General features: G+C 42.4%; 1 protein-coding gene across 3 annotated transcripts in view; it reads right to left on the bottom strand.

Annotated features, from left to right (window-relative positions):
- ST6GAL2 (ST6 beta-galactoside alpha-2,6-sialyltransferase 2) overlaps positions 1-14,823 on the bottom strand; it is an 80,881-nt gene extending 66,058 nt beyond the window's left edge. The window contains exon 1 of one of the 3 annotated variants that reach the window (XM_004764359.3): positions 14,495-14,823. The gene's annotated coding sequence lies outside the window, so the exon portion shown is untranslated. The other 2 variants (XM_045077609.1, XM_004764357.3) reach the window with 2 other exon arrangements.
- Between the last annotated feature and the right edge of the window lie 12,917 nt (positions 14,824-27,740).

Below are 27,740 nucleotides of genomic sequence, written 5' to 3'. Positions count from 1 at the left end.
CCTTTCCCTCGGCAGAGAGAGCTGGAGGCCTCAATGAGATCCCCCTGCAGGATGCTAATCTTCCCTTCCCGGGAGGCGGCTTTCAAAAAAAAAAAAAATTAATTAATTAAAAAATAATAAAGACCATTATTTTGGTGTGCAAATGGAATGTTTAATAGTAATTCCCTAAGAGGGCCTGAAAAGTTGAAATTTTGAATTATTTCAGATCTGCATGAAATGAAAGCATGGTAAATGCAATACTTCTTATTAGATTCATATTATGAAAACTGGCGATTTCTAGAAAGCCAACAAAACTGTGTTTACTTTGAGGCTTTCTGCCAGAGAGTAAACCCTATCAAGGAGTCTAAAGCAGCTAGGGGGAAAGAAAAAAGAAAGAAAGAAAGAAAAGAAAACCAAACCAATAAATAAGCAAAACACCACCAAACTCAACACTGAAGGTGCAGGCCATGTTCACCGCCTCCCCCAAAAACCTGGGATCCATTTGAAAAGAGTTCCAATATCCAGTGATTATGAGGGTTCAACCAAAGTTGGTGGATTGGTTTTACGGTGGGGGTAGGCCTTCCCGGCTGGCACCAGGAAGTAATAGAGCACAGTAAGAGAATTTTCTAACCACATCCAGTTAGCGAAAACCATGTCCGGGACAACGACATAATTAAAAAGTGCAGGGAAACCCGCTGGCCTAGCAGCCTTATTAAGCTGGCATAACACGACTCATAAGGAAAATTAAAAGGGCTTGGGGGTGTGTAGAGATCTAAGGTCATTAAGGAAAAATGAAATAATTTCCACAGATATTTGAATATATTACTTTAAATAACAGCAATGGCCAGATACTCTGGGACCTAAACCACACTATCTATCAGGATACAAGTACTTCTTACTTGAACAGCTTCCTTTGCCTGGTGTGTGAACACAGGGACAGATGTGAGTCTGCGCAGATGATGCAGAGATTTACCCACAGCCAAGGGTGGCGATGGGGTCTCCAGAATGAACTGCCACAGTCAGTAGCACCAACAACTGCTAATAGCCAACATACACGAAGTCATTAAAATCCACTTAACTTGACTATGAAAGTTATTTAAAGCTATTTCCATGGGTGAGAAGAAATCCACAGTTAGGTTCTTCTTTCTTTACTCCCAAGTGGTCCCTTGTATCTTAAGCATATGTAACTGGAGCAGGGAAACAGTTTATTCATATGTCCCATGCATTTTTTTTTTTTTTTAAATTCTCTGTGCTTTTGTTATTATGCCTGCAATGTTCTATCTATCACCAAGAACTGCCAAAGGTCCCTAACTACAACCACTGGTAACATTTAATTTTAATTCTAGTATGGATTTGGAGTCAGGGAAAGAGTCCCTTTAATTAAATGACTCATCCCAGGCATGCCTAGCTCTAACTCAACACTTTGGGAGACTGCAAACTTTAAAACAAAACTCTCTTACTTAGTGGGAAGAGAAATGTACAGTGCTTGGTACTCAAGAGGACAGGCATCTGGGAAGCTACTGTGAAGATACACTACATTACATAAAACTTTAATGACCTCGGCTGCACACTGACCCTCTGTCCTGGGAAGGCACTCCTCAGCCTTGGGGCTGCCTCCCACAGGGAGAGCTGGCAGAACAAGGTCAGGGCCACGCATGTGACAGACACAGGAAGAACACTGCACAGTGTCTTCCCCAGAATTTCAGCTGAAAGTGTGCATACCTTTCTACTTGCACTCGGCTGGGCTGATCTCAGGATGGGGGGATTGCATTTATAATTCCTAATGGATAGCTGAGCAGTACATTTCCAAGTTTTTTTTTTTTTAAAGATTTTATTTATTTTTCAGAGAGAGAGAGGGAGAGAGAGGGAGCACAGGCAGACAGAATGGCAGGCAGAGACAGAGGGAGAAGCAGGCTCCCTGCCGAGCAAGGAGCCCGATGTGGGACTCGATCCCAGGACGCTGGGATCATGACCTGAGCCGAAGGCAGCTGCTTAACCAACTGAGCCACCCAGGCGTCCCACATTTCCAAGTTTTAATACCTATTCGTAGATGATTCATGGGCAGCCAGAAAATAAGGTAGCACAATAACAAAATGCTGCTGAGCCCATTCGCTCCAGACCAACCTTTATTATCACACCAGGTGCTGATAATGTATGTAGTTCTAATTGTTAGAATTTGATACAACATTTATGAATCCTAGACAAAGAGCTTTTATAAAACCTCCCTGGGCAGTTCCTACCCAATTTATTTACTAATCACTTACCAATTATACGTGTCCTGTACTTCTGAATGCTTTGTTAAAGAGGGGAACAAAGATGCCCAACCACATTTGTAACACTTATGAAAAGAAATGTGAATTTCCAGTTTTCTCTGTGAGATTCACAAGAGGCATAAAAATTAGAAGGTTGAATGGTTTAACTCTGATTTCCTAACATTGGAAGTAAATGTTTATTTTTTCCAGAGTGATTAATAGTAACTCTAAAGATCATGCATGTACAGAACAGTCCACCTGGTCCATGGTTCCTTGTCTTCAGAATGTCCTCTTTATAAATGCATGGCTAGAATTGGGGGAGCTATATACATGGGGATTCAGCTTGAAAAAAAAAAAAAGGCAGAAAAGATCCTAGTTTCTCCCCTTCAGTTTTAGAAATCATGTTTACTAAGAGCAGTTAGTAATTCTTTCAAATCTAGTAATACTTATAGCTCCACTCATTCAGCAAACATTGATCATGCACCTACTGGGCTCAATACCTTGAGATGTGCTAAGGAACTGGGGTCAGAGCGCCACAGGGCCGCCTGCAAGGACATTACAGTTAAGCAGGGGAGAGAGAAAGGAAAGGTTGATTATAATGTGGGGTAATAAGTACAACAAGGAGAGATGGTGTTGTAGCCCAGGACACCACGCACCATCCGTGCATGCGTGTATGCACGTGTGTGACAGAGACAGAAAGAAAAAGAAGCAGGTCCATCCTTAGACACAGTCCAAAACAGTCAGAGAGAACTTAGTAGTGGGAAAGCGTAGACCAAAACAGAGGGGCTCAATCCAGAAGCACATGATATTCTAAAAATCCCAGGCTGTGTCCTTTATGCAATGTGGGGGGTAGGCTGGATTAGGGGGTCAGCACTTGAGCATCTAAGGAAAGGAGAGGAGTCACATGATCAAGGTTAGGGTTAGGAAAGAAGACTCTGCCAATATGGACAATGAACGGGGGTTCAGGAGGTGAGCAAGAGGGAATAGAGCCATCTGTAAAATGAATTCCTCTTATAAAATGCTCCGTGAGCTAATCGGGCAGGGCATCCCTCCATTTTTTTTTCTGTGAGGAACACGATAAACGATAGAAGCTTACGCCCAAAAAACACTTTGCCTTCCAGAAACAGTCAATGTCAGGAGAGAGACTCTGGACGGTCACATGAAGTACAATCACCAAGTCTCGAGCCACTTAAGTAGCAAATGCCCAAGGGCATGCTGAACAAAAGCTGCATTTTCACAGGCAGGTAAGAGATCCAGCTTCCTTTTCAGGAGACAGAAACCAAATCACCAGACTCCTTACGCCCTGTGAGCTTGGCGGCCAAAATACCCTGCTCTCTATCCACTGGTTCCATCAGCATCTGGCTTTGGGTTTAAGCCAATTTTTCTGGCTTTGGGAAAATCCTGAATTGATACAATATAATCTGAGGACATTGGATCACTATGAAGCAATCTGCCTGTTAACATTTTTGCTTTTAAATCACATTTCCAATTTTTACTCTTTTCCTTTTTGGTAAACTTTGAGATACCATTCTACCTTTTCTTTATATCCCTTTGAACATTAGTTGCTTGGTGTAATGAAAACCTCTCCCCAAGTTGGTCAGTGCCCACTGCAAGTACAGACCAGGCAAGGGATAGCCTGGAACTGAGTTTTCAGATTTTTTTTTTTTTAAGACTTTATTTATTCATTTGAGAGAGAGAGAGAGAAAGAACACAGGAGCAGGGTAAAGGGCAGAGGGAGAACAGACTCCCCGCTGAGCAGGGAGCCTGATGTGGGGCTCTATCCTGAGACTCCAGAATCATGACCTGAGCCAAAGGCAGATGCGTAATGATCAAGCCACCCTAGGCACCCCTAGATTTTTTAGGTTTTTGTTTGTTTGTTTGTTTGTTTGTTTAGTTTATGGATTTTTTTATTATTTCCAAATTGTGATGTAGAATATCTCTATGAAGACAAAAACTCTAAGAAATCTATGTGACTTTAACCGTCCATGTCTTGCTGAATTTTTCTGAGCTAGTTCCTTAAAAAACATCTCTTAAGAAAGTCTAGCTATATTATGTAAAATATCTCCTAGAACTATCCATTTTTCAGCATCCACTTGCAGTACTGAAGTATGCCAATCCACAAGCTAGGGGGGCCGAGAGTTGCCAAATGAAATTAAATTCAGTTAGTAAAGGAAGTTTCATTTTGAAGGTTTTTTCCCATAGAACTGTCATATGTTCAGTTTTATGTCTAATAAACTGAAATATATTAAAATGTATTTTGAGATTTAGAACATAAGGTTACTAGCCTTTAATACAGTTTAAAATTTATTTCTGATCCTGTCATGCAACAAACGGAAAGGAAGAACTATAGTATCCAACAAATGGCAAAACTAAGCGCTAATGTTATTAACAACTGATTGTTAATAACAAAATGCATTTTATGCAACATGGAAGTTTCAGTGACTGGAACAAATATTAAACTTCTCTAGTTTAAAACACAGCTTGTATTTCATTGCTGGGTAACGCTGCTCTTACCCTAAAAAATATATATACTGAATTGTTAAAATGTTATTTTCTTTAAAATTGAACATAAGCAGATGACACAAAACTAATCTGTCCTGTGAGAAATCTGAATAGTGTTTACCTTCTGCAAGACAGTGACCAGAAGGAGAATTTGGAAGCTTCAGGATACTGGTAATATTTGATTCTTGAGCTAGCTGGTTCTGTGGGAGTATTCGGTTTATGAAAACTCATCAAACTTTTCGCTTACGATCTGCGCACAGTTGACACTGGCTAAAGATTCAATAATTATTTGTCTTTGCAGCAATTCCCGGGTTAGGAATACAGCGGAAGAACTCAAGACAGGTAAAGTTGTTGCCCAAAAGCCAGAGTAAAACTGAGCTTGGAGAAGTAACACTGCCTCCCACATTGCACAGACACCAGAAGCACGTGCCGCACAAGAACACGCTTAGAAAATGAAGAAGATAGGATAAAGGACCTCTCTGGAGGAATAAGTAAGTGGCGTGGGGTGGGGGGTGGAAATGGCAGGTTTCTGTGTATCTCTTTTCTCCTCCCAGATTCCATCTGATGCCATCCATTTCTGTTTTCAAGATGAACATGACATGAGCCAGTTCTTACTGATTAGTGTCTTCCAACCCTGGATGTTTTAGCCCAATCTCTGAGGACCTATTTGATTTGCAAGGGAATGGCTAAGTTTGCTTCTCTGTATCCTCTTGAGATCCTAGAAGGAGGTTTAGTGGCATTGTTCTACCTCTATTGTATTTAAGGTTGATGAAATCTGATTTGTGAGCATGAGGGGAGGTGACAAGAATAGTGTCACATGAAAGCAAATGTAGTCCCATGAATTGGGGGGAAAAAAAAAGATACGCTCTGGACTTGTTTTGTTCAATGATGTCACTCCAAGATCCCCGAGTTGAAAAAATGCTTATGGCATCAGCTTCTCTTAGTAAAACGTGAACATGTATCTCCCATTCTACCAATGCCAGAAATGGAGTCCTTGACCCAGTCACTACTTTTTCTCTCTCTACAAACCATCAGGTCCAAGCGAAGGAAACGGCATTTTGAAGTACACACCTAAGTGAACAGTCCAAGGGACTTCCCCTTATCTCGGAAAAAAAGATTTGCTTAGCAACTACAAAGAACAAACAAGGGGAATGTTTAAATACATAGTTGCAACGATCAATCCTGTTTTCTAGCCACAACATAAGAAAACAAAAGCAAAACAAAACAAAAAAACGCACACAATAAAGCAAACAAACAAAAATGTACATGACCTTTTCCCTATGATTCCATTCTCTGTCTACCTTTCCTCACATGCAGAACTTGAATTTTTTCCCTGAGAGAAAAGACTATGTGTGTTCATAGAAAATATGTACTTTGGAAAGCCAATTAATTAATTGATGGAAGTCTTTCAGTTCAGTAAGGAATGGCTCTAAGAAATGGCCTTCCTACCAGGCTGCCACCTTCTAGGTTGAACTTGGTGGAGGGCAACCCTCGCCCTTGGCTGCAAGCTGCCCCAATACACTAAGCATCCAGGGTTCCTGGTAGGCTCTACATTGATACTGCAATTGCCAGACCAAACGTGTGGGCCATAATGCAGGATAATTTTGTATATTATAAACTCCCCTTTCATTTTCAATACAATATCGTGAGTTCAAGATACATCTAATTTGGGCAACTGAGAGGCAGGGACCCACTGGGGGCTCTCTGGGGTCAGCGTAGTTTAGTTTTGCCTGTAAAACCTGTCTATCCTCTATCTGATCATACTCACAAGAGTTCCATGTTATCCTTGGGTTATACATACCACTAGGAACAATAAGGATTCCCTGTTCCAGGAGTTTTTTGACTACCCCTCATGAAGCACATTTTTTAAATACAATTTAAAGAAATTAATTCTGCTCTTTCTGTGTATGTATTACACAGCGATATGTGGGGCATTTCTGGGGTATGATTATAATACATTAATGATACGTTTTAATTATGTGAAAATTACAGAGTATAGCCAGTAGAGACATGTTTGGGTTTAAGTCATGGAAGCACTCCCATTATTTTCCAGTCACACTGTAGACGTTTTCCTACTACTATCAAGTCAGTTTCTGAAACTCTCCTGCCTCAAATAGTTAATGAAGCAATCAATCTATTTAATGGCATTCTCTGAATGTTATTATAAAGTATCAAGGATTTAGTTGGGCAAATTACTTAATTGGTTCAACTCTCTCAGCTACAAATTTTGAACATAGGGCAGAGGACTATAGTTTTTAACTACACTGTGATTCCAAGGAAGAAAACTGCCCTTTGAAAAACGTAAATCAGATACCTACATACTTATTACATACACACTGATACACACATAATAATATAAAGTAATGATGTCGCACTGGTCAGCTTCCCATTATTCATCAATTGTTCCCCCAAAATATCTTGAGCACCAGATGGTATCAATATTTTTTTCCCAAATCAAACATTTGAGCTTGCTATTATCTTAATTATTTTACCTAAAGTTTAAAAAGATCGAAGACATTACAATTCAGGGTAACTTCAACTAGTTACCTGTTCTCTCAGAGGGAGTCTAAGTCACATGCACTGTTAGGCCAACTTCAGGTCCACCTGAAACCCCTAACACAGCTCTACTTCTTTCAGGCCATCGAATAGCTGACTAATGTATAGGGCCCCACATGGGTTCTCCTGGCTGCCCTGCCTGAGAGGCCTCCCTTGGGAATTAGTGTCAACAGTCAAAAACATTCTGTGGGGTGCCTAGGTGGCTCAGTGGGTTAAGCCTCTGCCTTTAGCTCGGGTTGTTATCCCAGGGTCCTGGGATCCAGCCCCTCATCAGGCTCTCTGCACAGTGGGGAGTCTCCTTCCCCCGCCCCCCTCTGCCTACCTCTCTGCCTGCTTGTGATCTCTTTCTCTCTGTAAAATAAATAAATAAAATCTTTAAAAAAATTTTTAATTAAAAAAAAGTTCTGCGGGGCGCCTGGGTGGCTCAGTGGGTTAAAGCCTCTGCCTTTGGCTCAGGTCATGATCTCAGGGTCCTGGGATCGAGCCCCGCATCGGGCTCTCTGCTCATTGGGGAGCCTGCTTCCTCCTTTCTCTCTGCCTGCCTCTCTGCCTACATGTGATCTCTGTCTGTCAAATAAATAAATAAAATCTTTAAAAAAAAAAAATTCTGCAAGCCCCTAAAAGTACCTTGAAGATGCTGTTGTTGTGTTACAGATGCACACATTCACACACATAAATTGTGTTTTCCTATATCTATCCTATTAATAATAAATCAAAAGTAAAGTTGAAACCCTGCATGTTTTGATAACCTTCGATCAAGCCACTGATAATTTGGAACATGCGATTCTCTCAGAGATATGAATACAGGAAAAAGAATGTTCTTCTCCGTCAGAAGTTCAGGACTCTAAGCCACTCACTCTAAGTTATTTGATGGTTGTGAATCCCAACAATTAATGCATAAGTATCTTAATTCAGGTTCTCACTCCTAATTACGACTGGCAAGCCTTGTTAATGCAGGGACGTATTCCTCCTGTATTTGCACGTGTATGTGTATACATGTGCATGTGTGTGTGTGTGTGTGTGTTACATGTTCTTTTTAAGGACAGACCTCTTTTCTGTGCGGGGGATATAGTTTTCCTAATTTTAAAATACAATTAACACAGCATGATCCCTCTTCTCATAGTACAACTAAATTCATCCATTCAATCACATGCTTCCCTTTCTATAGCTTAACTGGGTTGACTCTATCACTTAAGAAGCAAATGCAGTATAAGCTATATCTTTTTCTACTGGATTGTGGTCAGAGGCCCAAACACAGGTTTTTAGCACATAGTAACATACTTATCTTTCAGAAAAGTCATCACTACACTTTCGAGGAAGCTACTTCTCAAATTTATCTCTGAATAATGAAAGCTCTCAGATTATCTAAGAGACTTACCCTTTTCCCAATTTAATTGAAAGCTAAGTCATTTTGGAAACCACAATTACCAACAAGCAAGAACCTTTCCTTGAAAAATTTATATAATCTGAACATGGAAAACCAATTGTTTTAAATTTAATAATGCATTTCCCTCTCAGGCTCAAATACGAGGAACAGCCTAGAATAGAACTTAATGTGTGAATTATAAACTTCCGAAAAAAGCAGTTTCTAATCAAGATATCACAGGATTTTTCTTTACAGAGTATCGTCTCATGCTTTAGCCAATGTACTTCTAAATGTCCTGAGAGACTACTTTCTGAGCTTTGCTCTCTTCACTGACCTGATAACTCAGAGTGTAGGGATAATTTTCTCAAATCTTAGCTTAACATTTTGCTTGGAAATTTCACTTGCTAAGACACCCTTCATACAAGCCCAATTTTCATTCTAATACTGACTGCCCAGATAGTCTCACCTATGGGGACCATTTTTAGGTTGCATTTTGTGCCCCTTTCTGCTTCCAGATTCCGTTGAATCCGTAGGCTTTGCTGGATGAGTGCCCCTGCCATCTCCTCCATCCTATACAATTTTCCTCATCCAGCAACCTCGGCCATGGTCTGAGACATGAAATCTCACGGTCACAGCCCTTCTCAGGCTCCAAGACAATGACCACCAGAGGAGTCATGCCTGCTTCTCCATGGAGTCTGAGCTCAATCTTCACCGCACAGACTTCCGAACACACAAACCCAGGTCCCAAACCCAGCTCTGCCACTCTCCTACTAGGGGACACTTGAGGAAGGTACCTCATCTTTGTAAGGCTCAGTCTGTTCACCTGTAAAATGGGAACAGCTGTACCTCCCGGGGTTGGGGCTAGGTGTACTATGATAAGCTGGGCAGAGCAAGAGGCAGGGTATGGTTCACAGTCAATCTGGAGCAATCACTGTGATTATCCTTGGAGTTACTAGTCTCTCTTGGGGCCACATGGTATTTGGAGGGATGTCCAGCATGTTAACTAAAGGGTGATTCGCCTCTGAGCATGGGAATTTGCTGTTAAGTATGCGAGAGTATACAATTCCAACTGCATGGAATCCCAGCAAGAGAAGCCACCTTGGAGAGGATTTAATCTGTTTATGGCTTCATTTCCCAGCCCTGGAAGCCGGTCCAGCTCAGACTTGCTTCCAAGACCTGCTCTGCAGGGACAGTACTCCCTAGGACTCGGGTTTGAGGGCACTGGCCAAGAGATTTCCTTGCTGTTTCTTCGCTCTTTGAGGAAGAACTGCAAAACCAACCCACGCACCCCCTTGTTAGAGCCCATGTCTACTTCGAATTCAGAATTCTTTCCTAGGGAAGACTAAAGGGGGCAGCAGAACCCAGAAGGGACAAAGAACAGTTCTGGGCAGAGAAATCCCGAGGAGTGTGGGTGCATTTCTCTGATATCATTTCCATCCAGAGAGCAATTCCTCCCCAAATCAGAAGTGACTCGGCACTCACTGTGGGATGACCCAGAACCTGCCAGTGGCCAAGTGAAGACAGTGGAAGGGCAACTGCTGGTAACCAGCTTTTACACAGTGGCAGCAGGTCTAGGACCTATGCTAGTGCTGGACCAAACCACCGCTGCCTGGAAGACCTTATGACGTCCAGTTCACACCTCACACCCTTGAAATGCATCGCCTCCACTTCGCCCACAGGTGGTGTGGGTTCCAAGCACTGCAACTGTTTCCCACCAATTCAGTGTGGGGGGGAGGGGGTTGGACTTGGAATTGCAGATTAGGATGGGATTTGGTAAGGGGCATAACAAATCCGTATTTCTCTGATACTTCTGTCTGTGCCTTGTGTACTTACTTATATTTACAGACAAATCTCTCAAAAGTAGGAAGGAGGGCTTTCAGAAAAATGCAGATACATTAAACTGAAAGTCTGACTTTATCCACTAACAGTAGCTGGTCAGCTTCCACAGCACACTCAATCTTGACCTTGACCTCCACCTGTTGAGAACATTGAAAATTGCTATGTAAATGTACACCTGCACTTTCCTGATTCCAAAATTAGCATCTGATTCTATGTAATTATTTCTTTTACACTCAGTGGTGAACTTCATCCCATAGTTCTTTTTGGAAGAGCTTTCAATGCTTAAAATCTTAAACACCTGTCATGAGGGTACTACTTTATGCTTAGACAGTTAAGCAAGTCAGATGAAGTACTTTATTTAACTTAATCAGTCAAGATTTAAGATCATATAAGAGAAGATCCAAGAGGGGGAAAAACACATCACAAACGAAGAGAGGGTGAATATTTAAAGACTGTACTCATTATCGATGCCTAATATATTTTTATTCAGAAGTATTGGGAAAGAGGCATTAAATCGAAAATCAAGTGTTTCTCAAAGGGTAAATACTTCCAAGTTTGTGGAAAGGAACTCAGCATTTAATTGATCTTAGCAGTAGACACAGAAAGCTCAGGATGAGTTTGTCATTTTAGGAAAGAAGTAAGGAGCCCTTGGCAAACAAACGCTTGGGTACATTCTGGACCTATAGTATACCACTGCAGTTAGTATAAGCAATAGGTCAGAGACATACTTGAATCATCTCGGAAAGAGGAGAACCTTGGGAAAAAAGCTCTGGAAGCAAGCACCTCCAGGGCTTTCTCAGCATCCCCTTCATTATTTAACCTGTATCTCACTGGCTGACCACAAATCCACCCTTAGCCCCAACTTAAGTCTTCACCCCCAGAGTAAATAAACCCTTCCTTTTCTTCTTAACTCTCCTCACCAGAAAGTGAGCGTAGTGGATTGATTGTCCTTCTCTGCCCAATAAGTCCATATCTATCTATCTATCTATCTATCTATCTATATAATTTGAAGATTTATTTATTTATTTTAGAGGCTGAGAAAGAGCACGAGTGGGTAGAGGAGCAGACAGAGAGCGACAGGCAGACTCCTCGGTGAATGCAGATCCATCCCAGGACCCTGAGATCATGACCAGAGCCAAAGTCAAGCACACACTTAACCCACTGTGCCACCCACGTGCCCCCATTCACTTATTTTAAACATTAAATTATCTCGGCCTTGAACCCTCCAGTCTGCATATCCTCATTTCATTATCTTTACTTTCTAGATAGATTGCACGACCTAAGAAACCCATCAAATGCTGGCCTTTGCTCTGACCACTCTCCAACAGTCTCTATTGTCTGTCTAAACTGTGGGGCTCAGAATTCCACCAAGAGCCAAGGCTCACCTCACAATTTTGCCAAGAGAATTCACTTAAAATTCCAGAAGGTCCAACTGCACCAGGCCAAAAGGTAAAATGCTAAATTTACATCAAGCACAATAAAAACTGGATCAAGATTCCAACATGTCTGAGTGCCCCTGCTTTTAACGTAACTGTAAAATTTAAGGCAATTCACCTATTATTTTAGGTTGTTCTCTGTTTTGATCATAATACTCATTCACCATTGTCAACAGTTTTTCTCAAGCTTTAGTAGAAAAGCAAGCCTTGGAGTGCTGCAAAAACTCTGGCTGCCAGTTTTAGAAAAATAATGGGAGAAGGAAAGTGGGTAAAAATAAGTTCAAGGCCACACATCATTTTTTTTCTTAGGAAGTGTTAGCCCTAAGTTTGCAAACAATACAATCACATACACAGCACTTCAATTTTTGAAATTCTTCATTGGTCACAATGATCTCAAAATGGCAAATATATTGAGCAAAATCCCCCCCCCCAAAAAAAGTAATTATCGAGTAACATGCATGAGGCTTTTTAAATATGCCCAAAGCGCTTAAGACAAATCTGTTGCAAGTGCTCCAACAATACCCTCACCCAAGCAGCCAGTTCCCGGTGCAGAGGATCAACAAGCCCTTGCACTGTTAGAACGCAAAAGGCACAGAAAACAAAGATTTCAACCAAATATGGTTTGCTTTTCGTCAAATTTTCAGCATGACCCTGTAAAAATAAGTTCACAAAAAACCAGCCAAGCATAACTTTTCTCCCCAAGTGCTTCTCGGATTATAAAACAGCTTTGAAAGTTCAGCCTGACAAAACAAATATGGTACTAGGAGGAGAGACCTGGAAGGCAACCACAAAAAGTCTCATTTAAATTCCTGGAAAGCAGGGCTTCTCCAAACACAGCTATTCAGCTCTCGTTGGAAGGCATCACTTGCTGCGAGCCACAAGTTTAACTTCGCTCGGTTCCCTGGCACCGTCAAATCCTAAAGAAATGGGTGTTAACGTTGCTTACCCAAAAGAATGCATCAAATATCTTCTCTATACACGTAGAAAAGTACAACTTAAAAGCAAGAGTTTTCCCCGTACAAGTGCCTAGAATGAACACCCGGGTATTTGGGATTCTAAGGAACCCCTTTTGTCCCTACATATAGCTACAGTAAACTAGAGATCGATAGAACACACTTCAAGCTTTAGGAAGTGCAGTTTTACATGGGGGTGGGGAGGAGAAAGGCAATTAAAAATCTCGATTCCTTCCCAGAGCCAAATTAAAAAAATAAATAAATAAAAGATTGTCGTTTTATTGACTGAACCGCAGGAGCACAGCTGTGTCCGCCCGTCCCCAAAGCTCAAGCCCTCCTGTTCGCTCACCCTCTCGAAGAATGTCTTGCTTCTCCCCCAAAACATTCAACCTCCCCCTCTCAAGGTCTGTCTGGCTCCAGGTCGCCGAGCCTAACTCCCTACAGGGCAGCGCACAGCCTGCAGCGACTCCGAGACAGACGTATTCCTACCGCCCGATCCCAAGCTCTCCTGGACAAACCTTCTCCCGACGCCGCGCCTCTCAGCGTCCGACCCCGCGGTGCTTGGCGCTCCCCGGCCGCGCAGCGCTAGAGTCAAAGACGCGCGTGTCACATTTTATTCCCGGGCAGCCGCTCGGGCGCGCGCGCCACGCGCTCCCATACTCCCTCGGCCGCCCGCGGGAGCCAGGAGCCGGGAGCCCGGGCCGGGAGCGCCCGACGCACGCCGCGGAACTTGGGGTCTGCGGACGCCGAGCGCGCGGCTAAGATCCTCCTGCTGGTGGCCTCCCCCGCCTCCGCGGAGCAGCCTCCCCGCGCCACCTCGGGGGCCCCGAACGACCGCGCCCGCGTCCCGGGAGGCCTGTGGGATCACCTCCACGGGGCCAGAGCCGCTCCGCGCCGGGCGGCAGCTGCAGGCGCGGCGTGTGGCTCGGTCTCAGGGCCCGCGCCGCGCTGCGCTCAGCCCCGCGCCGCGCGCCTCATTGTTCCCGGCAGCGCGGCGGCGGCGGCGGCGGCGGCGGCAGCGGCGCGGGCGGCGGGAGGGACCGCGGCCCGGAGCCCCGCGGCTAGGCGGTGGCTCCCGGCCCCGGAGCTGAGCTAGCGCCGCGCCCCGCCCCCGGGCTCCGCGCGTCCCCTCCGCCCGCCTCGGGTCCCCCTCCCATTGCCGGCGCCTCTGTCCTGCCCCTTCCCGGCCTGGGCTCACCTAGCGGCCGGGCGTCGGGCGCTGGGAAGTTGCACAGTCCGCTCCCCGCGCCCCTGGCCCGCCAGTCGGGGTGCACGGCGGGGCGCTCCCCGACTGCGCGCGGAACCCTGTCTCTGGCAGAGAGCGACTGCAGACTTGAGCTGCGTGGGGCTGCGCGGGCGGCGCGGTTGCCTAAAAAGGCATGCCTCTTCCCGGCCGCCGCCTGCAGCCAGCCCCAGTTCCTACCAGGGTTACCTGCACCGGCACCGCGCGGGGCGTTCGGCGGGCACGCAGGTCCCGCGGGCGGCAGGGATGCGAAATGTGAACAGGCTGTGAGTGGCGGGCAGGGGATTCCGGGCGCCTGGCCCCGCGGAAGTGAGTCTTTGTGTTCCCCGCTTGAACACACCCTCCGGCCGCGCCGCTGGCCGGGCTACCTGCGCTTGAGGCAGCGCCTGCGGGCCAGCCGGGTGGGGCGCAGGGAAGCGCAGCATCCTCCTCGGCCCGCTGGCTCCCTTTGTTTCTCCAGCGCCGCCGCCTGGTCCTCTCTCCCCGGAGCTTCTCCGGGGCGCCCTAGGGTCGGGGTTGGACTTGAAGACCAGCCACCTTCCACTTGCGAAGGGCCGCCCACCAAGTCCGGGGAAGGAATTCCGTAGAGGCCCCCACCTACCCGCCCCTCCCTACAGCCGGCCCCTATCCCGGAAGGATGGGAAAGTTCTCGGGACAGTGGCGCCCGAGGCTGCCTTCTGCGCGCGTGGAGAATCCGCCGCGGGAGCGGGCGGCGACTTGGGCCCGGCAGCTGGAGCTGGTGGGTGGGGCCGCCGGGAGCCGCAGATCGAGTGTCCCTTTGCTCGCGTGCGGAATGTCCATATGTCACCGCGGCCCTCTTGCCCTTCTCGGGAGGCCTCAGCTGGTCCCAAGACCGCGCCGCCCTTTGTTTGCTGATAAACACGCTCCTTTGAACTTCAACGTGTCTTTCCGAGTGCGTGGGGTGGCGCTGGGTCCCCGCTCCCCTACCCCGTCCCCCCGGGGGTCCTCTCCCTGACTGAGAGCGGTACAGGTGTGGGGGAGCTCCCAAGTAGAACTAGCTTGAGGTGGGTGATAGTAGTACCACATAGTGCCCATCCATCCCAGAGGGACAAGTTACCCGCTGTCCTCTCAATTTTAGGTCCCTTAAGGGGCTAGAATCATTTTGAAGACACAAAGCCTCCACTAAATATACCATTTTAAAAATTTGTATAACGTTCAATTACCTAATTAAGGCTTTTTAAGAATAAAACGATTGCCTAGATACCCAATTCATTCAGTACTATGGACTGCCTACTGTGTGCTGGGGACTCCGGGTTCAGCAGCAGACAAGTAAAGGTGAATAAAATCTCTTTCCTACCCTCAAAAGGTTTGCAGAAATTTAAAACATCACGGAAGTTCAACTAAAACTGACTGGGCAATATGCATTGTACTCAATCAAAAGTATGGGTTAAAAAAGCGTACTCAATATTTCCCCAGTTTTGCTAATGGTTTCTGACACCTAGAATTGTCCAGAACTGCATGAAGGGATAATGTGTCACGGGATTTAACAGCAATGACCACTGTATTCCACTACTGCGAAATATTATAGTATATTAAAGTAAGTTTAAAGAAGTGTGTGTGTGGGGGGGGGGCAGGATAGAGTCCTGTGGCCTTGCGGGAGGGGAGGAGAAGGGGAGGAAGTAATGCAAGGGTGCAAGGGGAAAAGTAACCCCCTTATCAGCTGAAAGGCCACTGTGGACCTTGATTTTTCTCTTCTGTGTAGGGTTTGTAATAGTACCAACCTTCAAGGTTCCTTTTAAGAAGTAGAGATCTCGAGTTAAAAGTGTCTCCCTTAGTGCCTGAAATCTGATGCTTAATAAATTATAGTAATTAATAAATAATGGTGTTAAAGAACTTCAATGGTGAAGAAAAAAACAATTTATATACACTTGTTTTGTATTTGTATTTTATATACTTCTTGTTTCTTTGCATGAAAGATCTAAAGTTGACACGTTGGCTACATTAAAGAAATCTTAATGAGAAGTTAAATAAGAGTGGCCAAATAACAATTAACTCGATGCTTGTAGAAAAATTACCACCTGAAGGCAAATATGCAAATCACTGTTGTAAAATTTTAAGTGGATGGAGTTTATTATTTATGATTGGAGCTAGTGAATGAAGTGGTACCTGAGTGGCTTAATCTATTGCTTCCTGAAGAAATCAGAAATCTAGTTGATGTACATAAAGCTATCAATTGATGCTTATTTCTTTCGAAGTGTAATGGTAAATAAGATATTTTGACATCCTTTAGTTTAATTGCTTAGAGGAACATCAAATAGAAGCAGATTATTAATGTTTTTTATTAATCTATGAATTTGTAAGACGTTCCTGTGCTGTCCTGGCACATTATATCCCTTTCCTTAAACAAAACAAAGCACAACGACCAAAGCAAACAAACAAATAAATAAATAAAAATAAAATTACTTCTCCAAATAAGAAAATTCCTGCATCAGAAACCTGCTTGCTCTTATCCATTTGCTCATACCATCTTCAATTTTCTTTTCAGTTTTTAAACTCATGGCTCCCCCACTGACCCATCCACTGTTGTTCCATGATGGGCTGTTTCACAAGAAACACTCCTGTGAGGAAGTCATTATTGGTTAGCAGTCAAATCAGGAGGCTCAGTGAATCTCCCAGTTGAGAAGTATTTGAGTTTGGGGGGTAACTAAAAAGTAAATATTTCCTAAAGGTACCATTGCTGAATCTGGGGCATTTGTTTCGCTTAAGTACTGTTTATAGAAAATATTTCTTCCTGTTTATTTTGCCATTCAGCTGTGACAATAAACCCACATATTCTTTTACAAGTGGGGAAACAGAGGCTAACTTTTTTTTTTAAGGACTGTTTTCTCTAAACATTTTCTCTTCTGGTTTTGACTTACCTGTGATGCCGTTCTGTAAAATGCATTGAGCCCCTCAGGGAGGAACATCACCTATAGATGTGTTCTTCATATTTAATCAGTGAAACAAATCTGTATGTAGTCAGCTAAAAATGAATCTCAGGTACTCATTTGTTTAAAGCCCATTATACAATGTTAAGATCAGGAAGAAACATTTGTTTTCTACCCAACCTATTTATTTCTATTTATTTATTTACTTACTTATTTTATTTTTTTCTAATTTTAAAAATTAACATATATTACTAGCTCTAGGGGCACAGGTCTGTGAGTTTTCAGGCCTACACACTTCATAGCACTGACCACAGCACACACCCTTCCCAATATCCACAAGCCAACCACCCTCTCCCCACCCCCTTTCACCCGGCAACCCCCAGCTTGTTCTGTCAGATCAAGAGTATCCTATGGCCAGTCTCCCTCCTGATCTTATTTTGTTTCATTTTTTCCTTCCCTACCCCCAAACATCCTACTTTGCCTCTCCAAGTTCCTCATATCAGGGAAATGAAATGATAATTTTCTTTCTCTGATTGACTTATTTCGCTCAGGATAATACTCTCTAGTTCCATCCAGGTCATTGCAAATGGCAAGGTTTCATCTCTTTTAATGGCCGCATAGTATTCCATTGTATATAAATACCTCATCTTCTTTATCCATTCATCTGTTGATGGACATCTAGATTCTTTCCATAGTTTGGCTGTTGTGGACATTGCTGCTATAAACATTTGGGTGCACATACCCCTTCAAGGTAAAGATACATTTGTATCTTTAGGGTAAATACCCAGTAGTGCAATTGCTGGGTCATAGGGTAAATTTATTTTCAATGTTTTGAGGAACTTCCTGCTGTTTCCCAGAGCAGTTGCACCAGCTTGCATTCCCACCAACAGTGTAGGAGGGTTCCCCTTTCTCCACATCCTTGCCAACATCTGTCATTTCCTGACTTGTTAATTTTAGCCATTCTGACTGGTGTGAGGTGATATCTCATTGTGGTTTTGATTTGTATTTCCCTGATGCTGAGTGATGTGGAGCACTTTGCATGTGTCTGTTGGTCATCTAGATGTCTTCTTTGCAGAAATGTCTGTTCATGCCCTCTGCCCATTTCTTGATTGGATTATTAGTTCTTTGGGTGTTGTGTTTGATACATTCTTTCTAGATTTTGGTTACTAGCCCTTCATCTGATCTGTCATTTGTGATTATTTTCTCCCATTTTGTCAGTGCTTTTGGTTCTGTTTCCTTTGCTGTGCAAAAGTTTTTGATCTTGGTGAAGTCCTAATAGTTTACTTTTGCCCTTGCTTCCCTTGCCTTTGGCAATGTTTCTAGGAAGAAGTTGCTCCAACTGAGTCAAAGAGGTTGCTGCCGGTGTTCTCCTCAAGGATTTTGATGGATTCCTTTCTCAAATTGAGGACTTTCAACCATTTTGAGGATATTTTTGTGTGTGGTGTAAGGAAATGGTCCAGTTTCATTTTTCGGCATGTGGCTGTCCTATTTTCCCAACACCATTGGTTGAAGAGACTGTCTTTTTTCCATTGGATATTCTTTCCTGCTTTGTCGAAGATTAGTTGACCATGGGGTTGAGGGTCCATTTCTGGGTTGTCTAGACCCAGAAGTTGTCGGGTTGTCTAGACCCAGAAGTTGTCTAGTTGTCTAGACCCTGGGTCTATTCTGTTCTAGTCTGTTTTTGTGCCAGTATCATACAGTCTTGATGATGACAGCTTTGTAATAGAGCTTGAAGTTTGGAATTGTGATGCCATGAACTTTAGTTTTCTTTTTCACCATTCCTCTGGCTATTAGGGGTCTTTTCTGGTTCCATGTTCAATTTCTTTGAAAAAAAGTTGATGGTATTTTGAAAGGAATTGCATTAAATGTGTAGATTGCTCTAGATATCATAGACATTTTCACATATTTGTTCTTCCAATCCATGAGCATGGAATGTTTTTTCCATGTTTTTGTGTCATCCTCAATTTCTTTCATGAGTACTCTACAGTTTTCTGAGAACATATTCTTTGGCTCTTTGGTTAGATTTATTCATAGGTATCTTATGGTTTGGGTGCAATTTTAAGTGGGATTGACTCCTTAATTTCTTTCTTCTGTCTTGTTGTTGGTGTAAAGAAATGCAACTTATTTCTGTGCATTGATTTTATACCCTGACATTTTACTAAATTCCTGTACAAGTTCTGGCAGATTTGGAGTAGAGTCTTTTGGGTTTTACACATGAAGTATACTATCATATGCAAAGAGTGAGAGTTTGACTTCTTCTTTGCTGATTTGGATTCCTTTAATTTATTTTTGTTGTCTGTCTGTCTGTTGTCTGTCTGTCTTTTTGTTGTCTTTTTGTAATGCTGGCCTCAGGCTAGGACTTCTGGTACCAGGACTTCTGGTACTATTGAATAGCAGTGGTGATAATGGACATCCCTGCCATGTTTCTGACCTTAGTGGAAAAGTTCTGTTTTTCTGCATTGAGAATGATATTTGCTGTGGGTTTTTCATAGATGGCTTTGATGATATTGGGGTGTGTACTCTCTATCCCTATACCGTGAAGAGTTTTGATCAAGAAAAAATGCTGTACTTTGTCAAATGCTTTTTCAGCATCTATTGAGAGTATCATATGGTTCTTGTTTTTTCTTTTATTAATGTATTGTATCACATTGATTGATATGTGGCTTTGAACCAACCTAGCAGCCCTGGAATAAATCCCAGTTTGTCATGGTGAATAATCATTTTAATGTACTGTTGAATCCTATAGACTAGTATTTTGGTGAGAATTTTCATGTCTCATCAAGGATATTGGTCCGTAATTCTCTTTTTTGAAGCGGTCTTTGGTTTTGGATTCAAGGTAATGCTGGCCTCATAAAAATGAGTTTGGAAGTTTTCGTCTCATTTCTACTTTTTAAAAATTTTTGAAATAAACATATAATGTGTTTTTATCCCCCAGGGTACAGGTCTGTGACTCGCCAGGTTTACACATTTCACAGTACTCAACATAGCAATACCCTCCCCAATGTCCATATCCCCACCACCCTATCCTGTCTCCACTCCCCCAGCACCCCTCAGTCTGTTTTTTTGAGATTGAGTCTTTTATAGTTTGTCTCTGTCCCGATCCCATCTTCTTTCATTTTTTCTTTTCCTACCCCCACAAACCCCCCATGTTGCATCTCCACTTTCTCATATCAGGAACATCATACGATAGTTGTCTTTCCCTGACTGACTCACTCACTAAGCATAATACTCTCTAGTTCCATCCACGTCATCACAAATGGCAAGATTTCATTTCTTTTGATGGCTGCATAGTATTCCATTGTATATATATACCACTTCTTCTTTATCCATTTATCTGTTGATAGATATCTAGGTTCTTTCTACAGTTTGGCTATTGTGGACATTGCTGCCAAAAACATTTTAGTGCACGTGCCACTTTGGAGCACCACGATAATATAGGATATATACCCAGCAGTGCAATCACTGAGACATAGGGTAGCTCTATTTTCAGTTTTTTGAGGAACATCCACACTGTTTTCCAGAGTGGCTGCACCAGCTTGCATTCCCACCAACAGTATAGGAGGGTTCCCCTTTCTCCACATCCTCGCCAGCATCTGTCATTTCCTGACTTGTTGATTTTAGCCATTCTGACTGGTGTGAGGTGGTATCTCATTGTGGTTTTGATTTGTATTTCCCTGATACCAAGTGATGGAGCATTTTTTCATGTGTCTGTTGGCCATCTGGATATCTCCTTTGCAGAAATGTCTGTTCATGTCCTCTGCCCATTTCTTTTTTTTTTTTAATATTTTATTTATTTATTTGACAGAGATCACAAGTAGGCAGAGAGGAAGGCAGAGAGAGAGGAGGAAGCAGGCTCCCTGCTGAGCAGAGAGCCCGATGTGGGACTCGATCCCAGGACTCTGAGATCATGACCTGAGCCGAAGGCAGCGGCTTAACCCACTGAGCCACCCAGGCACCCCACCTCTGCCCATTTCTTGAGTGGATTATTTGTTCTTTGGGTGCTGAGTTTGCTAAGTTTTTTATAGGTTTTGGATAGTAGCCCTTTATCTTATATGTCGTTTGCAAATATCTTCTCCCATTCTGTCAGTTGTCTTTTGGTTTTGTTAACTGTTTCCTTAGCTGTGCAAAAGCTTTTGATCTTGGTGAAGTCCTAATAGTTTATTTTTGCCCTTGCTTCCCTTGCCTTTGGCAATGTTTCTAGGAAGAAGTTGCTCCAGCTGAGTCAAAGAGGTTGCTGCCTGTGTTCTCCTCAAGGATTTTGATGGATTCCTTTATCACATTCAGGTTCTTCATCCATTTTGAGCCTATTTTCGTGTGGTGTAAGGAAATGGTCCAATTTCATTTTTCTGCATATGGTTGTCCAATTTTCCCAGCACCATTTGTTGAAGAGGCTGTCTTTTTTCCATTGGACATTCTTTCCTGCTTTGTCGAAGATTAGTTGACCATAGAGTTGAGGGTCTATTTCTGGGCTCTTTATTCTGTTCCATTGATCTATGTGTCTGTTTTTGTGCCAGTACCATGCTGTCTTGATGATGACAGTTTTGTAATAGAGCTTGAAGTCCGGAATTGTGATGCCATCAACTTTGGTTTTCTTTTTCACCATTCCTCTGGCTATTAGGGGTCTTTTCTGGTTCCATAGAAATTTTAAGATTATTTGTTCAATTTCTTTGAAAATAAGTTGACGGTATTTTGAAAGAAATTGCATTAAATGTGTAGATTGCTCTAGATATCATAGACATTTTCACATATTTGTTCTTCCAATCCATGAGCATGGAATGTTTTTCCCATGTTTTTGTGTCATCCTCAATTTCTTTCATGAGTACTCTACAGTTTTCTGAGAACATATTCTTTGGCTCTTTGGTTAGATTTATTCATAGGTATCTTATGGTTTGGGTGCAATTTTAAATGAGATTAACTCTTTAATTTTTCTTTCTTCTGTCTTGTTGTTGGTGTAAAGAAATGCAACTAATTTCTGTGCATTGACTTTATAACTTGACACTTTACTGAATTCCTCTACAAGTTCTAACAGTTTTGGAGTGGAGTCTTTTGGGTTTTCCACATATAGTATCATATCATCTGTGAAGAGTGAGAGTTTGACTTCATCTTTGCTGATTTGTATGCCTTTAGTTTCTTTTTGTTGTCTGATTGTTGAGGCTAGGACTTCTGGTACTATGTTGAATAGCAGTGGTGATTATGGACATCCCTGCAGTGGTCTTGATCTTAGTGGAAAAGCTTTCAGTTTTTCTGCATTGAGAATGATATTTGCTATGGGATTTTCATAGATGGCTTTGATAATATTGAGGTATGTGCCCTCTATCCCTACACTTTGAAGAGTTTTAATCAGGGAGGGATGCTGTACTTTGTCAAATGCTTTTTCAGCATCTATTGAGAGTATTGTATGGTTCTTATTCTTTCTTTTATTAATGTATTGTATCACATTGATTGATTTGTGGCTGTTGAACCAAACTTGCAGCCCTGGAATAAATCCTACTTTGTTGTAGTGAATAATCCTTTTAAAGTACTGTTGGATTCTATTGTCTAGTACTTTGGTGAGAATTTTCACATCTGTGTTCATCAAGGATATTGGTCCATAATTCTCTTTTTTGGTGGGATCCTTGTCTGGTTTTGGGATCAAGGTGATGCTGGTCTCATAAAATGAGTTTGAAAGTTTTCCTTTCATTTCTATTTTTTGAAACAGTTTCAGGAGAATAGGAATTAATTCTTCTTTAAATGTTTGGTAGAATTCCCCTGGGAAGCTATCTGGCCCCAGGCTTTTGTTTGTTTGGCGATTTTTGATGACTGTTTCAATCTCCTTACTGGTTATGGGTATGTTCAGGTTTTCTATTTCTTCCTGGTTCAGTTGTGATAGTTTATATGTTTCTAGAAATGTATCCATTTCTTCCAGTTTGTCGAATTTGTTCGCATAGTGTTGCTCATACTATGTTCTTATAATTGTATTTCTTTGGTGTTGGTTTCGATCTCTCCTCTTTCATTCATGCTTTTATTTATTTGGGTACTTTCTCTTTTCTTTTTGATAAGTCTGCCAGGGGCTTATCAATCTTATTAATTCTTTCAAAGAACCATGTCCTAGTTTCGTTGATTTGTTCTATTGTTTTTTTAGTTTCTATTTCATTGATTTCTGCTCTGATCTTTATGATTTCTCTTCTCCTGCTGGGTTTAGGCTTTCTTTGTTGTTCTTTCTCCAGCTCCTTTAGGTGTAGGGTTAGGTTGTGTACTTGAGACCTTTCCCGTTTCTTGAGAAAGGCTTGTATCACTATATATTTTCCTCTCAGGACTGCCTTTGTTGTGTCCCACAAATTTTGAACCATTGTGTTTTCATTATCATTTGTTTCCATGAATTTTTTCAATTCTTCTTTAATTTCCCGATTGACCCATTCATTCTTTAAAAGGAAGCTGTTTAGTCTCCATGTATTTGGGTTCTTTCCACATTTCCTCTTGTGACTGAGTTCCAGCTTCAGAGCATTGTGGTCTGAAAATATGTAAGGAATGATCCCAATCTTTTGATACTGGTTGAGATCTGATTTATGACCCAGGATGTGGTCTATTCTGGAGAATGTTCCATGTGCACTAGAGAAGAATGTGTATTCTGTTGCCTTGGGATGGAATGTTCTGAATATATCTGTGATGTCCATCTGGTCCAGTGCATCATTCAAGGCCTTCATTTCCCTGTTGATCTTTTGCTTGGATGATCTGTCCATTTCAGTGAGCAAATCCCCTACTATTATTTTATTATTGTCAATGTGTTTCTTTGATTTTGTTATTAATTGGTTTATATAGTTGGCAGCTCCCACGTTGCGGGCATAGATATTTAAAATTGTAAGGTCTTCTTGTTGAACAGACTGTTTGAGTATGATATAGTGTCCTTCCTCATCTCTTATAATAGTCTTTGGCTTAAAATCTAATTGATCTGATATAAGGATTGCCACCCCTGCTTTCTTCTGATGTCCATTAGCATGGTACATTGTTTTCAACCCCCTCACTTTAAATCTGGGGCTGTCTTCGGGTCTAAAATGAGTTTCTTGTAGGCAGCATATTGATGGGTTTTGTTTTTTTACCCAATCTGATACCCCCGTGACTTTTGATTGGGGCATTTAACCCATTAACATTCAGGGTAGCTATTGAGAGATATGAATTTAGTGCCATTGTATTGGCTGTAAGGTGACTGTTAATATATATTGTCTCTGTTCCTTTCTGATCTACTACTTTTAAAGTCCCTCTTTGCTTAGAGAACCCCTTTCAATATTTCCTGTAGAGTTGGTTTGGTGTTTGCAATTCTTTCAGTTTTTGTTTGTCCTGGAAGCTTTTTATTTATCCTCCTATTTTTAATGATAGCTTAGCTGGACATAGTTTTCTTGGCTGCATGTTTTTCTTGTTTAGTACTCTGAATATATCATGCCAGCTCTTTCTGGCCTGCCAGGTCTCTGTGGATAAGTCTGCTGCCAGTCTAATGTTTTAATGTATGTTACAGACTTCTTTTTCTGGGCTGCTTTCAGGATTTTCTTTGTCGCTAATACTTGTAAATTTTACTATCAAGTGACGGGGTGTGGACCTATTTTTATTGATTTTGAAGTGTTCTTTGCATCTCCTGGATTTTGTTGTTTGTTCCCTTTGCCATATTAGGGAAATTCTCTATAATAATTCTCTCCAACATACCTTCTTCTCCCCTCTCTCTTTCTTCTTCTTCTGGATTCCCAATTATTCTAATATTGTGTCATCTTATGGTGTCACTTATCTCTCAAATTCTCTCCTTTTGGTCCAGTATTTGTTTGTCTCTCTTTTCTCAGCTTCTTTATTCTCTGTCATTTGGTCTTCTATGTCACTAATTCTTTCTTCTGTCTCATTTATCCGAGCAGTAAGAGCTTCCATTTTTTTAAAGATTTTATTTATTTATTTGACAGAGAGAGAGAGAGATCACAAGTAGGCAGAGAGGCAGGCAGAGGAGGGGGAAGCAGGCTCCCTGCTGAGCAAAGAGCCAGACGCAGGGCTCAATCCCAGGACCCTGAGATCACGACATGGCCAAAGGCAGAGGCTTAACCCACTGAGCAACCCAGTTGCCCCAAGAGCTTCCATTTTTGATTGCACCTTATTAATAGCTTTTTTTATTTCAATTTGGTTAGATTTTAGTTCCTTTATTTCTCTAGAAAGGGCTTTTATCTCTCTCATGAAGATTTCTCTAATATCTTCCATGCCTTTTTGAGCCCGGCTAGAACCTTGAGAATCATCATTCTGAACTCTAGATCTGTCATATTACCACTGCCTGTATTGATTAAGTCCCTAGCCTTCTCTATTGCTTCTTGTTCTTCTTTTTGTGGTGAGTTTTTCCGCCTTGTCATTTTGTCCAGATAACAATACATAAAGGAACAAATACAATGTTAAAAGGGTGGCAAAGACCCCAGGGAAATGTGCTTTAACCAAATCAGAAGAGACTCCCAAATCGTGGGAGGGAGAAAGGGGATAAACGAAAAAAAAAAAAAAAAAAAAAAAAAAACAAGAAAAAAAAAGAAAAGAAAACAAATAAGGAAAAAATATTTTAAAAAGAAAGTATATGTATATACAAAAAATAGTTAGATTTAATGGAGAATAAAATATGACTATAATAATGAAGGTTCAAAAAAGATTATTATTATTATTATTTTGGGGGGTAAGGTTTTGTTAAGATAAACTAGTTAAAAAAAGAAAAAAATGTTAAAAGAGGAAAAGGTAAAAGTTAAAAAAATTAGCAGAAGAAAAAACAAAAAAAGTATATTAACTGCAAGACTAAAGAATCTTGGGGAGAAAGTCATGAATTCCATGCTTTGCCCTCCCCTCCTCTGGAATTCTGCTATTCTCCTTGATCAGTGAGCTTGGTCTTAGCTGGATGTTCTTGCTTATCTTCTGGGGGAGGGTCCTGTTGCAGTGATTCTCAATTGTCTTTGCAGACCAGAATTACCCCACCCTTTTCAGGGGCCAGCTAAGTAATCTGCTCAGGTTCCTCTAGGGAGGTTTTGCTCCCTGAATGCTTTCTGTAGAGCTCTGGAGGATGGGAATGATAATGGCATTCTCCCAGCCTCTAGCCAGAGAAGCTGAGAGCTCAGGGCCCCATTCCTCAGTGTGCCCTCAGAGAAAGGGAGTCAATCACTCCCCTCTCCCTGGTCTCCAGCCGCACTCCGAGCTCACCTAGCCTGTGACCAAGCATTCCTATCTCTGGTAGACAGTCCTCTTTGGAGTCTCCAAACCCAGCAGATTCCTGCCTCCGGAGAAGTAAGGTGAGTCTCCCTGGATCTGCCAGTTGTGGGTTCCCTTCTTAAAGCAGTGGCCCCACTATGCCTTGGAACCCCCCTTAAGCTAACCCCAAGCTGAGAGCTCACTCCTTGGCTCTGACTCTGTAGTTGGCTTCCCTGCTCTGACACCTGAGAGCTCTGCTGCACTCAGATACCCCTGATCCTTCTGTGACCCCGTAGGACCTGTGATGACACTGTCCCCGTGAGGGCTCCACCTGTGCTTATCCTCTGGAGTGATGACCCTCAGAGGAGCAGACTTCTAAAAGTTCAGATTTTGTGTTCCACTGCTCCACCAGTTGCTGGAAGCTGGCCCCTCCCCTCGCAGTCTATCTTCCCATCGCTTAGTATTCACTTCTCTGTATGCCCCACCTTTCAGAAACTGGTGATTTTCTGTTTCTAGAATTTCTGCTCTGCTTCTCTTTGAACTCCTATTGGGTTTGTAGGTGTTTGGAATGGTTTTATAACTAGCTGCACTCCTGTGACCTGATGTCATCTCAGTCTGCTACTCCTCTGCCATCTTGACTCCTCCTCCTAGATTTCTTTATAAATTTAATTAATTTACTCTTTAGAAAAATGTTAATAAGGAAACAGACCAGTATAAACAACCTGGGGTATTTGGATGCATATAGAGGTCAGAATCCTGGATATGCAGGAGTACCCCTCTATCCCCCTCCCAAAACTTTCCTTCAATATTTACAGGTGGAGAGAAAACCAAATCTTTGAGAGGCTAAGAAAGGTGTCTTTTCAGCATCAGATAGAGAAGGGAGGATACAAATCAATTGGTTGCCCTTAGGCTTGCCCCATTCACAGTGCCCTCTACTTCCAGTCTATCCTTGGGCTCCAGGCAAGGTGACTGGGTTGGCCTCAGGGCTGGGTTAAGGGGTTGCAACCTGACCTCTCATAGCCAATCTGTACCTTTCAGAGCTGGATGAAAAATGTCAGGGTGGCAAAGTTTTTTTTTTTCCCTAAATTTTTCTTGCTATCTAAAGGGCAGGACTGGAAGCCAGGCCTTGACTTCCAAGGTTGTCATCTTAGTGAAGTTGGTTGAGATTTCTGTACCTCAACTACCTCACGAAAAAGACTGATTAACCCATTTCACAGTTACACACAAGACTCGGAGCTCACGTTGCAAGCTTAGAGCCCTTCACAAGGGTACAGCACTTCACAGTTTATGTAAAGGATTTCCTGTCAATCATCTCATTGGATTCTCCACAACTCTGAATGGAAGGTATGGAGGTGCCCAGAGAAGTGGCCATCACTTCTTGATTCTGTGATAATAAGAATAAGTAGTCACTAAAATTTTAGGGTCTACCTTCTTTGGAAGTATTAACTCGTGCAATCCTTATGGCAAGGGATTTAAAACCTTTTTTCATTTTTAACCTTGTATTTTGAAACAATTTCAGACTTACAGGAAAATTGGGTAAATAATACCTTCCTCCGACCAT

The sequence above is a fragment of the Mustela putorius genome, unplaced genomic scaffold, assembly GCF_011764305.1.
Source record: "Mustela putorius furo isolate JIRA1106 unplaced genomic scaffold, ASM1176430v1.1 tig00000224_pilon_pilon_pilon, whole genome shotgun sequence".
Classification (NCBI taxonomy): domain Eukaryota; kingdom Metazoa; phylum Chordata; class Mammalia; order Carnivora; family Mustelidae; genus Mustela; species Mustela putorius.
Note: the sequence above shows the minus strand (reverse complement) of the source record. Positions and strands in the feature narration are given on the sequence as shown.